Source organism: Chiloscyllium punctatum, chromosome 50 (genome assembly GCF_047496795.1).
Source record: "Chiloscyllium punctatum isolate Juve2018m chromosome 50, sChiPun1.3, whole genome shotgun sequence".
Taxonomy (NCBI): Eukaryota; Metazoa; Chordata; class Chondrichthyes; order Orectolobiformes; family Hemiscylliidae; genus Chiloscyllium; species Chiloscyllium punctatum.
The window spans coordinates 41705507-41720767 of NC_092788.1; the positions used below are offsets into that span (position 1 = coordinate 41705507).

At 44.4% G+C, this 15261-nt stretch overlaps 1 long non-coding RNA gene across 1 annotated transcript in view; it reads right to left on the reverse strand.

Annotated features, from left to right (window-relative positions):
• Positions 1-8987: 8987 nt before the first annotated feature.
• LOC140470124 (uncharacterized) overlaps positions 8988-15261 on the reverse strand; it is a 30595-nt gene continuing 24321 nt past the window's right edge. Inside the window, exon 2 of the long non-coding RNA XR_011956382.1 lies at positions 8988-15160. This is a non-coding gene — a long non-coding RNA (uncharacterized lncRNA). The remainder of the gene's footprint in view (positions 15161-15261) is intronic.

Below are 15261 nucleotides of genomic sequence, written 5' to 3' on the forward strand. Positions count from 1 at the left end.
ACTTGGAACCACCACTGGCTGAGTTGGACTCGCCGAAGGCGTACCAGGTACGTGGTTTCTTGGTTTATGAAAACCAAGGCCATGAGGCGGACGTGCTCAATGTGAGAGGGGACCTCCGGAGGTAAAAGCAAGTCAAAAGGGAAAAGATAACTGTACCACGAGAGCGAGAGAGAGAGAGAGAGAGAGAGAGAGAGAGCTGAACACTTTTGATGTTACACTAAAAATGGGTTCTGGCAAGAGCAAACAAAGGGGGAGTCCACACAAAATTTGGAATGGCCAACCAAAAATACAATACATGCTAAATAAGTACGGCCCAGAATGTGTAAAGCAATTAGAATTGTGGATTAAGGAATGTGGTTTTCCGAAGGGAGGAAGTTTTAGTAAAAAACAGCTGGAAATATGAAGGTTGAGATAGGAGGAGAGAGAGAAGGAGAAAAGGAACGGAAAGATCGAAGCTATGAATTGGAGTGCTTCTTGTATGTGGAAGGCTGAGGCTGATATCAGAGAAAGGAGTTCTCAAGTAAAGGATCGATCAAATACACGTACAGCCACCAGTGCCCATGTGGGAAACAACCTAACGAAGCTGTACAGGGTCTTAAATCTGTTTCAGACCCTGACCTTGATGACTGCCCTCCGAGACCTGCAGCCCCCCTACGAGATCCACCTGGTGAAAGTTCCACGTCAGCGACCACCACCTCAGGGCCTGCTAGATCACCGATAGCACACCATACCCACAACAGACCGAAGCAAGAAGGCCAAAAGAAGGACGACCACTCCAAGATGGAAAGGCATCCAAGGCCTGTCCGTGATCACCCCCTGATGGATGATGAGTCCGTGAGCGTACTGGTGTACGATCATCTAACCAGGTCGTTCTGCAAGCCCCAATGGTTGAAGTTGCAGGTCCAGAAGGGCGCCCAGTGTTGGCCCACCAGCCATGGACCATGAAGGATCTGGAAAGTGCCTTTGGGCAGTTGCCTGACCCACGCGAGGTTGGAGCTAATAAGAAGTGACAAAGTTCTGTACTGAGTTCCGTCACACGTCACAAGAGATGAGACGTCTCCTGGGATGAAAACTAGGTGCCAATGTCACCAAACACAAGGATACCTGGCCAGCTGCAAACGTCCATGCCAGAGCAGCCAACCCACAAGTGGAAGAGAAGGGAGACTTTAATGCTTTTGTTACAGTGCTGGGAACCGCCTGTAGGGAGGCATTCCCAGTGTGAATGGACATGACCAAAACAGCAATGTGAAAACAATGGGAATGTGAGAGAGTGTCCCAGTACCTCACTGAAGTCCATAACACCCATAGTGCACTGAGACGGCATGAGGACATAACGACGGCAGAAATCACACTGTATGAGGCACACCTGAGGAACAGCTTCATCAATGGAAAGAAGGAAGAAATAGTGAAAAAGGTAAAAGACCTGGGACACGGGAAAGCTGAATTTGATAGAACAACATGCAATACATGCTGAAATATGGCTTACCCAAGAGAAGGATAATCAGAAACTAAAGATGGAACAGCAAACACATAAAGCTCAGCTTACTCTGGTGTAAATGGTCACCCAGCTGTTGGAGGGAGGTGCTGCAGGAAGAGAGAGAGGCAGAGGGGTGGTCACGGAAGAGGAAGAGGTCACAAAAGAGGCACTGATAGAGGGAGATCTGGTGGGTGATTTGTTTGCAGAGCAATGGACCACTGGGTGAGATGGTGCCCACACAGACAGCCTCACTCGGCCCTAGAGGTGGGACATGAGGGTGACTAACAGGGGAAGGCTGAGGTGGAGGTGGGCAGCCCACAAGGTACAGGTAAGCCTCTTTCCTTTATGCTTGGCAACGAAGACTCGCTTATGCTAATCTCTTCTACTAACCTTTCACACACTGAGACATATCACACCTCAATATTCAGCACTGAGATTGCATAGTGTGGACAGTATGTCCTATATCACAATGATGTGTATAAGCCGATGCCCACCTCTATGTTATATATGAAAGTACATCAGTTACCTTTTTGGTAGATGCAGGGCCACATACTCAATCCTTACATTAGGCCCGTTTAGACAATCGACACAAATAAAGATGAGTGAAAGGTTCCTGAACACAATGGGTGCATCAGGAGTCATGATGCGGGAGAGATTTTCTGCACCTCTAGTAAAAGGGAAACATTCCAATTCTCCTTCTTGTTATCGGAATTTTCTCCTTTAAATTTGATGGGCTGGGATCTCATACTGAGACTGGGATTGGATTTGATCAGTACTCCGACAGGCTTGTAGATAATTCAAAGAAACGATTTACCCAGTGCAGGCTGTAAAATATGACCTACGACCCCTGATGTATGTCTATGAGTGGCTATTAATACAGAGAGCGATAAGTTCAGTGAGCAATTCCCTCGCCCTGGAAGCAAGTAATTATATTAATCCTATTTAACACCAATTTTCATGCTGGAGACATGCTGCACTGCACAGCACACATACATAACGTTGGCCCTGATGAACCATATGAGAAGGATTGGTTCAGGAGATTGGTGAAACCAGATCAGTTGTTATTGTGGGAATTTTATTGGAACTTATCTAAAGTATCTGTGACGGCAAGTAGACCCTATCTTGTTGATGTGGAAGGTTCTGGTCTCATGTGTCACTGGCAAAGGCGTCTAGTGACAGGTGGTAGGATTTAGGAGCATGGGTGCTAAAGGCACAAAGAATGAAAGGTTGGGTCTTCAGGGATGATGTGGGTATCTAGTTAAATGCAGATATGCGGACATATAAGAAGAAATTAAATTGGCTAACTCAGGCAGATAGGACAGTCCAGGTAATGCCCGCTAGCCCTGAGAAGCCTCGGGGGATAGCCTGGCTTTTCCCGAAGATAGAAGTCTCAAACCCAAGATTAAAAATGGTCCCTACTGTGTTGTGGACAAAGGGCAAACATGATGTGGGGCTCATATGGGGCTGTGAGCCCATAAGGATAACCCCGAAGTCTGAGGATCGTCCTTGCAGAGCACAATATCTGTTAAAAACCCGAAGCCATAGAAGGAATTACTCCAGTCTTTGAATCCCTCCTAAAAGCTGAAGTGATAATCCTTTGTGTAAACTCACCGGTGAGAACCCCCATTTATCCGTTCAAAAAGACAAACATTCCCGGTGAACCGGAGGAATGGAGATTTGTTCAAGACCTGCTGTCAATGACGCTGTTGTTCCATGTGCCTCAAATATTCACAATCCCTATACTATATTGGCTCAAATTCCACCGGAATGGAAATGGTTCCCTGTTGTGGATTTAACAAATGCCTCCTTTAGTGTACCGGTACACCCAGAGAGTCAATTCTGGTTCGCTTTTTCATTCAAAGGGAAATCATATCCCTTCACGCGAGGTTACTGTGAGTCTCCCACCATATATAATGTGGCTCTATGCAGGAGTCTGGAGACTCTTGTTCAAACCCCGGGGTCAGTGCTGCTGCAGGATGGAGATGATTGCTTGACTGTGGCACCAACAAAGGAACAATGTGGAAGGAGACCTTTGCGTTACTCTGCCATTGAGTGCGGGAAGGGCACAAAAGCAGTCTCACAAAGCTACAATTTGTGCAACAGCAGGTGAAGTTCTTAGGTCACCTAATATCTGAATAAGGGAAGGCTATTGGTCAAGACAGAGGTCAAGCAATCCAGCAAATTCCAAAGCCTCATACGAAGAGACAATTGCTCTCCTTTTTGGGTATATGCTCCTACTGTAGGATGTTTATCGCACATTACACAACCCTTGAGGCTCATTAAGTGACATAGCCCATGGAAAAGGGTTGCAGAACCGGAGTCCATTACAGTGGACCCAGAGGCCGAGACTGCCTTTGCTGAATTAAAAAGGGGCTCTCCAAACTACACCTACACTGGGGATTCTGAACCCAAACCAGCCTTTTGTACAAACGGTTGATGATTAGCGTGGCTACATGACATCTGTGCTGTTCCAGGATCATTGGGGAAGATTGAGGCCGGTAGCATATTTTTCAGCTAAACTTGACCCTGTAGTGGCAGGATTGTCTCAATGCCTGTGAGCTGTGGCCGCAGCTGAAAAGGCTGTTGGAGCATCCAGGGATATAGTCGGCTGTGGTGAATTAACCCTTCTGGTCCCACATGCAGGATCCTGACTGCTTTACGAGCAAAGGACGCACACATGTCAGCAGCACGTTGGCTCCGATACAATACTGTGTTATTGGAGACGCCTAACATTATAATAAAGCGATGTAACGCCCTTAACCCTGCTCGCCTTCTCCCCACAGAAGGAGACAGAGACCCACATGATTCTGTTGCTGTAACTAATGAAATTTGCAGCCCTAGATCAGATTTGCAGGATTGACCATGTCAGAATTCAGATATGGAGATTTTTGTGGATGGGTCAGCATTCAGGAGCAAGGGGACAGGCCAGAATTGTGTTGGGTATGATGCAGTGACTATGTACGAGGTAGTCAAAGTGGGATCACTCCCTTCTCATCTGTCAGGGCCAGCAGCGGAGCTGATTGCCTTGACTGAGGCCTGTAAGTTGGCTGAGGGAAGGACAGTGAATATTTACACCGATAGCAGATATGCCTTTGGGGTTGTACATGATTTCGGAACCCTGTGAAAGCACAGGGGATACTTGGCCTCTACCAGAAAGCCCATCACACACCGCAACCTGATTTCCGGCCTCCTGGAAGCAGTCCCGTTGCCTAAATCAATCACTGTGTGTAAGTGTGAAGCTCACACAAAAAATAATGATCTTATTTCCCAAGGCAATGCGAGGGCAGACTCAGCAGCAAGAACGGCAGCCCAGCAGCTGCCAACTGAACAGATTGACATGTGTATGGCGAAGAGGTGGCTTGGACCGTTTCAAGTGCTCCTCACAACACAGACAGCAGGTAAGATCGCAGAAAGCCAAGTGGATACACACCAGCCTTTACAAGCGTGTAGCTGAGCCCGAGGAGATATCGGACAGCACCAGAACCAATTAAGTGCAAGTAGTGATAAGAAGCCTCATACGGTAATGGAGCTGCCGCAGCTCACACATGGGCTGTGTACAGGGCACACCAGAGCAAGGGAAGATACCACCACAAAGCTGTGTTTCGGGTAGGTGGTATCTGAGGAATGGCCTTGTGTTTCCTAAACTTTTTTTGATGTATAACTATTACGGCTCTGTATTTCTTTGTAGTTGTTGCTGTAGTTGGGCTTGATGTCATAAAATGACAAAAAGGGGGAAAATGAAATGGGAAATTATCCATTTACTGTGAAATTAATTATCCATTTGCTGCTAAATTTAAAGAGAATGCTTTTCTTTAATTCAATGCTGTACTGATCTTTGTAAACGATGCTTTGATGAAGGGTTGCAGTCAGCTAACTCTGTGTGAATTCTGTAAACATTATACTTGACCTTGCGATAGTCGAACTCAGCGAAGGCTGAAGAACCATTATGTCTGAAAGACCAGGGAGTTGCCCTTGAGAGTGTGATAAGGAACACTATATGGCAAGCATCTGTACAATGTTTCAGTGCTCTTTGTATTAAGGCATCTGGCGTAGCGTAGTGAGTCAATCCTGCAGGATTCAAAATAAAGACCTTTCGTTGCTCCTGCTAATAGTTGAGTAGTTTTAATTTCCACGACAATGACCCTTGATTGTATTTTATTTGAGAAAATCTACAGCACCATCTTCATTGATCTGCTCTGATACTAGCTTAATAAACTGACCTTTCTTGTCGATACATGTGTTTTCCATTTGCGTCTCTATTCTAGTTGCTTTGTGTAAATACAATGTTTCTGAGGAACAGATTATTCTCCCCAAATGGTGGACTCTAGAAGTCTCCTCAATATTTTAATTATATTCTATTGGCTGTTCTTTATTACAGGGTTTGTCTCTTCTTTTATGAAAAGAGATGATAATTGAAAACTCTTCAGTCCTCTGACTACATTTCCATATCTATGGAGCGTTAAATAGTTAAGATCAATCACTTTGCTGTTGTGTCCATTCCTCAGAAACACTCAGACATCCCATCCAGACTGAGCAAATGTATTAATTTACCATGGTACAAAACAAATTGGTTTGAATGGGGTTAAGTGAACCTGCTCGTTCAGTGATTGTAGTTAATGTCAGTTTCCATGCATCAAATTATTTCACTAAAAGGTTTACTTCCTATGAATAAGGGGGTCTTACAATATTATCACATAGTATCCGTAGGAACTTCACTTGCAGCACTACCCAGGAACAACAGTTCAAGAGTGAGGGAGAGAAGAGATCAGAGTCTGAGAACAATGCACTGGAGTGTTCCAACAATGGACCAGAATATGGGAACAATAGACTGGAATGTTCCAAAACTGACCAGGGGTTTACATTTGGGTCTTCACAATCTTCCTCAAGATTGGGTGGACCTTAAGTGTGCTTTGGTTGATTCAAGCTGATTTCTATCCTCTCCTCACTATTATTCCTGGTAAGTCTTTCCATCTGACTATGAATTCAATAAACTTTGTTGAACTAACTTACTGTCCTCATAACTTAAATACTGAAAAAAAAGGAAGCTGTTGCCATGACTTCTGTCCACAAACTCCATTCCTAACCAAACAATTTTAATGCCAATATCTGAAGTGGAATCAAACTGCGTATAACTCCAACATGTACTTCGGCTCTAAGCTGATATCTATTTCCACATTCTCTCCAGCACCAATCCTGTTCACTATCAACTCCGCAATATCTCAGGTCTCCCATTTTGTCTCAGTCTAGCTGCTGAATAAACCATCATCTGCACCTTTGTTATATCCAGATTCAACTGTTCCTATTCTCTTCCGGCCACAAATAATTTGACTAGAAATGTTGTGTGTTCTCCCTGAAAGGTGCTGACTTCAGGAGAGTCAGTGGGATTGTGATAATATCACTACACTTGCAATCAGAGCCCCAGGCTATTACTGTGGATAGTCAGAGCCTTTTTTCCCAGGATACTCATCTCAATTACAAGGGGACATAGTTTTAAGGTAAGAAGGGAAAGTTTAAAGGAGATGTGAGACAGCTTTTTTACACCGATGGTGACAGCTACCTGAAATGTGCTTCTGAAAGGTAATGGTGGAGGTGGATACAATAGCAATTTCTTGAATAGGTAGGGAATCGAGGGATATGGACTATGAAAAGATAAAAGGTTTTTCATTTGGAAAGGCATCACGTGTGAGCACAGTCTTGGTGGGCCGAAGGGCCTGTTCCTGTGCTGTACTGTTCGTTATTCATTACTCTCTGTTTCCTCTATAGTTTAGATTAGATTAGATTACTTACAGTGTGGAAACAGGCCCTTCGGCCCAACAAGTCCACACTGACCCATTCTCCTACATTTACCCCTTCACCTGTTTGAGGTTTGGGGGTTCTTTAAAGACGAGCAACAACTGCCAATTTCCGAGCACCATCCTACAACTCATCCGCTTTATCCTCAATTACAATGTCTTCACCTTTGACAACAGGTTCTTCATCCAGACACATGGTTCAACCATGGGGACCAAATTTGCACCCCAATATGCCAACATCTTTAGGCACGTGTCTGAACAAGACTTCTTCTCTACGCAGGACCTCCAACCAACACTATACACCAGGTACATCAACGACATTTTCTTCCTCTGGACCCATGGCGAGGAGTCACTGATAAAACTACACAGTGATATCAACAAGTTTTATCCCACCATCACACTCACAATGGACTACTCTCTGCTGTCTCATTTTGGACACATGTATCTCCATCAAGGATGGGCACCTCACTCTACCGCAAACCCACAGATAACCTCACAATGCTACACTTCTCCAGCCTTCACCCAAAACATATTAAAACAGCCAGCCCCTATGGACAAGCCCTACACAGACACAGAATCTGGTCAGATGAGGAGGAGTTGTTTAAAAGAGTTAAATCATCTCCTTGGTACACTGTGCAGTACGTTCTAAGTGTTGAATACAAGTTACTATGCAACTCTTTAGAGGGGCTGAATGGTTTATTCCTGTGCCTCAGTAATAGCCCTGAGAAATTCTGTCAGAGACGTGTTGTGTGACATTACACGGGAGGTAGGAGCACCAGTTGGTCATTCGGTCTCTGCTACACCATTCAGACAGATCAGAGCTGGTCTGACTGTGGCTGAACTCCCTGTCCATCTCTGCTCCCAATAAACATGGGCTTCCTCGACCATCAAGGAGCTACTGAGCTCAGCCTTGAATATCTTCACTGCTCCCTGCAGATGAGAATGCCACAGTTAGCACATCCCTCAGGACAAAGGAGCATCCTCATCTCAATCTGAAATGGGAGCACCCTTGCATTTAAAGTGATTGTCCTTGCACCAAATCACCTCCTACTTATGACATGATGCACAACAAATCAGAACATACGTAGACCATTCAACCCCCTCAAACCTGGCCCACATAAGCACTGGCTGTCTAGTTGATCAAATATCTATCAGATTCAGCCTTCACTGCTCTCTGCGCAACACATTATCAGATCCATCCTTATCTCAGTCTGAAATGGAAGAGATCACATTTTCAAACATTCTCCAGTTCCCCTAGTTCGACACACCCAACGTGGGGATCCATCCTCTCAGCATCCACCCTGTCAATTCCCCTCAGGGTCAGTTATGTCTCAATATGATCATGCCTATTTCTGCTGAACTTCAAAGGGTATACATCCAAACTGCGCAACATTTCCACATGGGATGAACCGGTCATCCCAGGAATCAACTGTGTGAGCTGTGTCCGTACACCTTCTCATATAATTAAATTCTTTCTGTGGTAAAGAGATTTTAAAAAGCCCGATACAGTCTTCCAGCTGTGATCTCAGTAAAACTGGGAACAGCTGCAGCAACGCTTCCTTCATGGTTGACTCCTTGCAAGAAACATTAAAATTGAGACAAGAGCCGGAAGACACTTGATTTCTTAAGTCTTAAATAAGGCAACTTTGATTGGTTAAGATTCAGAGATGCCGGTGTTGGACTGGGGTGTACAAAGTTAAAAATCACACAATACCACGTTATAGTCTAACAGGTTTAATTGGAAGCACACTAGCTTTCGGAGCGACGCTCCTTCATCAGGTGATTGTGGAGGGCTCGATCGTAACACAGAATTTATAGCAAAAATTTACAGTGTGATGTAACTGAAATTATACATTGAAAAATTGATTGTCTGTTAAGCCTTTCATCTGTTAGAATACAGTGATAGTTTCACTTCTTTCATGGGTAAATCATAAAACCCTTTTTTTAAAAGTTGCATTCTCGGATTAGCTGTTAACAATGGTGATAGCTAGACAATATGTTGAAGGTGTTGTCCCCCTGTGTTCTCTGTCCATGACCTGATGTTTAGATTGATTCTAATCTAAAAAGTGAGATAACAGAGTTTTACATAAATTCATGCAGTTTTGAGCTCAGAGTTCTACATGAATGTATGTAGCTTTTGAGCAAACTACATGTAGTATATGTGTGCATGTGGGTCTTTGTGCGTGTGCCTGTCTGGGGTGGGGGTTGTGAGTGTGAGAAAGTGTGTTGTGTGTGTGTAGTGAGTGCAGAGTGTCTTAAGTCTGTGAGGGTGTGCAGGTTTGGGAGTATGTGTGTCTATTAGGGTGTGTGTGGGTGTCTGTGTGCGCGTCTGTGTGTACGTGTGTCCGTGTGCATGTGAGGGTGTGTGTGTAGGAATATCTGTGTGTGTGTGTGTGTGTGTGTGTGTGTGTGTGTGTGTCTGTGTGTGTGTGTGTGTACTGTAATGGTGATCACCTGTAATGTGACATGAACCCAAGGTCCCGGTTGAGGCCCTCCCTATGGGTACCGAACTTAGCTATCAGACTCTGCTCGGCCACATTCCTCTGCTGCCTGTCCCGAAGTTCACCTTGGAGGATGGTCACCCGAAGGTCCGAGGCTGAATGTCCTGGACCACTGAAGCGTTCCCCAACTGGGAGGGAACCCTCCTGTCTGTTGATTGTTGTGTGGTGCCCATTCATCCGTGAATAAAATTTGATTAATTTTAAAGTAGCAATGGTTTTGTGTGTGGGAAATCATGTCACACGAACTTGACTGATTTTTTTGAAGAAGTAACAAAGAGGATTGATGAGGGCAGAGCGGTGAACGGGATCCGTGTGGACTCCGTACGGGATCCGTAAGGTGCTTGACAAGGTTCCCCATGGAATACTGGTTAGCAAGGTTACATCATATGGAATACAGGGAGAATTAGCCATTTGAATTGACTCAAAGGCAAGAGGTGGTGGTGTAAGGTTGCTTTTCAGACTGGAGGCCTATGCCCAGTGGTGTGCTCCAAGGATTGGTGTTGAGTCCACTGCTTTTCATCATTTATATAAATGATTTGGATGCAAACGTAGGAGGTATAGTTAGTAAGTTTGCAGGGGGCAACAAAATTGGAGGTGCAGTGGACAGTGAAGAAAGTTTCCTCAGAGTATAATGGGATCTTGATCAGATGGGCCAATGGGCCTAGCAGTGGCTGTTGGAGTTTAATTTAGATAAATACGAGGTGCTGCATTTTGGAAAAGCAAATCAGAGCACATCATATCCACTTAATGGTAAGGGTGTGTTGCCGAACAAAGAGACCTTGGAGTGCAGGTTCATAGTTCTTTGTAAGTAGAGTTGCAGGCAGATAGGATAATGAAGAAGGCATTTGGCATGCTTTCCTTCAATGGTCAGATGATTGAGTATCAGAATTAGGAGGTCATGTTGTGACTGTACAGGACATTGGTTAGGCCACGTGCATTCTGGTCTCCTTCCAATCGAAGAATGTTGTGAATCTTGAAAGCGTTCAGAAAATATTTCCAAAGATATTGCCAGGATGGAGGATTTGAGCTATAGCGAGAGGCTGAAATAGGCTGGGGCTGTTTTCCCTGGAGCATCAGAGGCTTCTCAAGTTTCATAAAATCACGAGGTGCATGGATCGGACGAAGTCTTTTCCCTGGGGTGAGAGAGTCCCAAATTGGAGGGCATAGGCTTAGAGTGAGAGGGAAAGATATAAAATGGACCTAAGGAGACAACTTTTTCACATAGAGGATGGTGTGTGTATGGAATGAGCTACCAGAGGAAGTAGTGGAGATTGGTACAATTACAGCATTTAAAAGGCATCTGGACGGTTATATGAATAGTAAGGTTTAGAGGGATACAGGCCAGGTGCTGGCAATAGAGACTAGATTAGGTTAGGATATCTGGTTGGCATGAATGTGGTGGACCGAAGGGTTTGTATCCATGCTGTACATCTCTATGACTAAGTGCAGTGTAACAGAGCATTTAGGGCTCCCTTAGTGACAACAAGGGTGTGTTTGCACTGTGGTGATATTTACACTCTAAATCTACACATCTGTACATGACAAACACCTCAACATACAGAGACCAGGAGGGCAATCTGTCAAGACTTGAATTCTTTAACCAGAGACTGTGAGAACGAGAACATTTCTGGGGGACATGGTAGATGGATGTAGCTTCACAAATCAAAACACGTGTATCCTTCAGTTCCTTTGTTAAAAAAAAACTTCCTCATTTAAACTGACTAACAGTTCCAGTATCCACTGTCGTTTGTGGAAGAGAGTTCCAAACCTCTCCCATCCTTTGTCTGTAGATGTGCATCCTAACATTCCTCCTGAACGCTCTGGCTCTCATTCTCAGACTGTGCCCCCTTGTTAGAGAATTGCCAGCCAATGGAAATCATTTATCTTTTTCTGTTAATGTCTTGGAGGACTTCACTCAGATCAGCCCTTATCCTTCAAGATCCTTGTGAACACAGGCTTCGTTTGTATATCAAAAAACAGAAATTGTTCAGCAGGTCTGGCAAGCATCTGTGAGAGAGAAAGTAGAGTAAATGTTTCAAGTCCGGAGACCCTTCTTCAATACTAAGTTGCATGATTTCTCTTCATACCTTCAGAATATACGAAACCAGAACAGATGACAGAATACTTAAGTCAGGACATTCTTCAGCAGCAGTGACTTTGGGAGTCTCTGTCAATGGAAAATTGTACCATGAACGCTGCTCACTGGATTGTTATCACTGTTCTTGCGTCTGGATATGGCTGACCAGTCAATGAGATGGTGACGTTGTTGTTCAAAAGGTAAAACCAGAGAGCAGATCAGCAGCAGATTACAGTAAGTCCAAATGTCTTTATGCCACACCAGAAACACCAATAATAACAAGGATGGTGTCGAACACCTTCTCCACCTGCTGAGTTGGTGGATGCATGATTCCATGTGAGGTGGTCTGTCCCTTCAGGCAGCTGACAAGCTCCTTGTTTGAAACTCTGGGCTGATGCATTCCCAGAGATGCTGCCTTATACTGTCTGAAAGCTCCTTTGGGAGACTGACACGACAGCATTGCTCAGCTTTGTGTCAAAACTCTGACAATGAACAAACTCATTACAATAACAAGTTTAATCCCAATTATGAAGGAGTGTTGCTGTTTAGTATATCATAATGAAATAACAAAAAACAGAACCTGGGATCTCTCAGCAATAATGCTGCCCACACAAATACCGTGAGCCCCGTCACAAGATCACAAATAATTTCAACCAATGCTGCATCGAGCCAGTTTATTCCATGTATGAAAATATATCTCAGAGCTGTTCTTCTGTTCTCTAGAGTAGGAGCTGCCCTCTTTAAAAAAGAGCGTTTCACTCACTGATTGAAATATGATTCTTCATACACACTGAATGTGTGCATTGCTGCCGAGGTCAGCATTTATTCCACATCACTCATGGCCCAGGTTCCAGAGGCACATGAAGGGCTTTCCTGGAGGAAGGGGACTGAGTGAACAAGTTAGGCTTCCAACAATGGAGGTATCACTGATGTCACTCTTATTGTCATTCTCCATCCTTCCCAAAGGGGCAACTAGGGACGAGTAATAAACACTGGCCCAGCCAGTGATGCCCACATCCCATCAATGGATAAGAATAAAGAGATAACCCTGGAGGTCCCATCTACCTTATAGGCCCTTGTCTGTATTCATCAGGATCATACCCACGTGTGGGGATAGGTGCCTTTTCCAAACTACAATCATAACCACCAGTATCCCGAGATATATCATGGGGAGTGCAGTTAGGAACACAGCTTGATGTGAGAGGAGCCGAATTCATGGATGACAGGCTATGGGCATGTGATCATATGGCCTGTTCCTTTACATTTACTTAAGAGTGGTCCCTGTCAATGTCCCCTCTATCTCCACAGTATGTGGGAGGAAGATATGATAAGCCATCTAAATACATTTTTTAATATAATTCCGTTAATTTGGACATCATCCTAACTTCGTCACTTGGGATAATTGGAGCCCTTATCACTGAGAGTGCCCTTGCAGTTGCCATTAAACGAGACCTTAGTGAGCTGCTGTAATTGGGGTGGATGGTGGGTCAGTGGTCAGCATTGCTGCCTCACAGCACCAGGGACATGACTTCATTTCCAGTCTTGGGCGACTGTCTGTGTGGAGTTTGCACATTCTCCCCATGTCTGCATGGGTTTCCACCCACAGGCCAAAGATGTGCAGGTTAGGTGAATTGGCCATGCTAAATTGCCCATAGTGTTAGGTGCTTTGTCAGGGGTAAATATAGGGTGGGGGAATGGGTCTGAGTGGGTTCTTTTTCAGAGGGCCGGTATGGACTTGTTGGGCTGAAGAGCCTGTTTCCATATTATAGGGAATGTAATTTAAACTGACAGTGAGAGATATTGGGCTGGGTCTTCTCCTGGAACAAATGTTTACACTGTTTGTCACAAATTTGCTGTGGGGCTTTCCCTTGGCTGGCCTGTCTGAACTCCTCCCTCATCCTGTTCCTGCAGATACTGCACAGGGTGAACCAGCAATAATGACGGTGGGCAACAAAACTGCATTCTGTGGAGTATCTACAGCTCAGAGACCCAGAGATGGAGAGCAGGAGGAAGTCTGTGATTTTGCTCCTTACCATGTCTTGGAGCTTCATCCTCCTGTTGTTCATCTCTGTTTTAAGTTTCTTACATTATATTATTCAAGGAGTCCAGCCTGAAGATGACTTGCTTTTCCTGCATAACTTCACAAAACTTGGTAATATGCTGCAGACCCTAAGTTGGTGCAGAAACAGGTTTATTTGTGCAGCAACATTATCTCGGTACAGAGTGAAGATCACTAACACAGCAAAGTAGCGAGTGACACAAATTCCTTGCATAATGAATAAATAAAACTCCTTAGTGAAGCCACAGGAGGGTCCTGTTGTTCCCGACATGAAATAATTTTTCAAATTCATTCATGGGATGTTGGCGTCACTGCCCAGGCCCAACATTTATTACCCATCCCTAGTTGCCCCTTGAGAAGTTGGTTGTGAACTGCCTTCTTGAACCGCTATTATCCATGTAGGTCAACCCATAACATTGTTAGGGAAGGAATTCCAGGAATTTGACACAGGGATATATTTCCACTTCAAGATGGTGAGAGGCTTCGAAGGAAATTTGCATAAGGTGGTGTTCCCATGTATTTGTTGCCATTTTCCAAAATGGAAGTGGCTGTGGCTTTGGAAGGTGCTGTCTCGGATCTTTGGTGAATATCTGCACTGCATTTGTAGGTGGTACACACTGCGGCTCCTGAGCATCTTTGGTGGAGGGAGTGGATATTTGTGGGTGGGGTGCCAATCAAGCAGGTTGCTTTGTCCTGGATGGTGTCAAGTTTCTTGAGTGTTTATTGTAGCTGCACTCATACAGGCAAGTGGAGCATATTCCATCACATCCGACAGAGAGTCCTTATCCCAGTGCAGAGAGAGGGTTGAGCTGGGAACCGGCAGATTCCCCATCTTAGCATAATCCAAAGGAATTGTCCAGGAAAGTGGAATTTCCTACTGGGTAAGTCCTATCAGTTTGGAACCCTCTAAGTGTCCATCAAAAATCAAATTCTTCTGCGGGTTCTGATCCAGTTAAACAGACGAGTTAATCTGTAAATATTTCATGTATACCAACCCTATATTAATGTCCCAAATAGCGATCTATGAGCTGTTGTGAAGTGAGAAATCATGGCAGGTGATTACATGATATTATTGGAACCCACTCACCAAAGAACTGGCTGGCCTCTATTTTTCAGCATCAAGCTTCCAGTTTCTTTGGGCTGCTTATCCATGACAGTCTCATCAGAAATTTCCTGCCATTAATTACGACGCAGAGGTCGAACCTCTCTGTTAATTAAACCAAACACCCAGAGAGTCTTGGTTCACTCTGTAATCTGTTAAAATAATAGGGACAGAGAACTCTAAAATTCGAATACATTAAGAAAATTATAATTATTTTCTTAACTCTAATAGTGAACACTAAACAACAACTGTC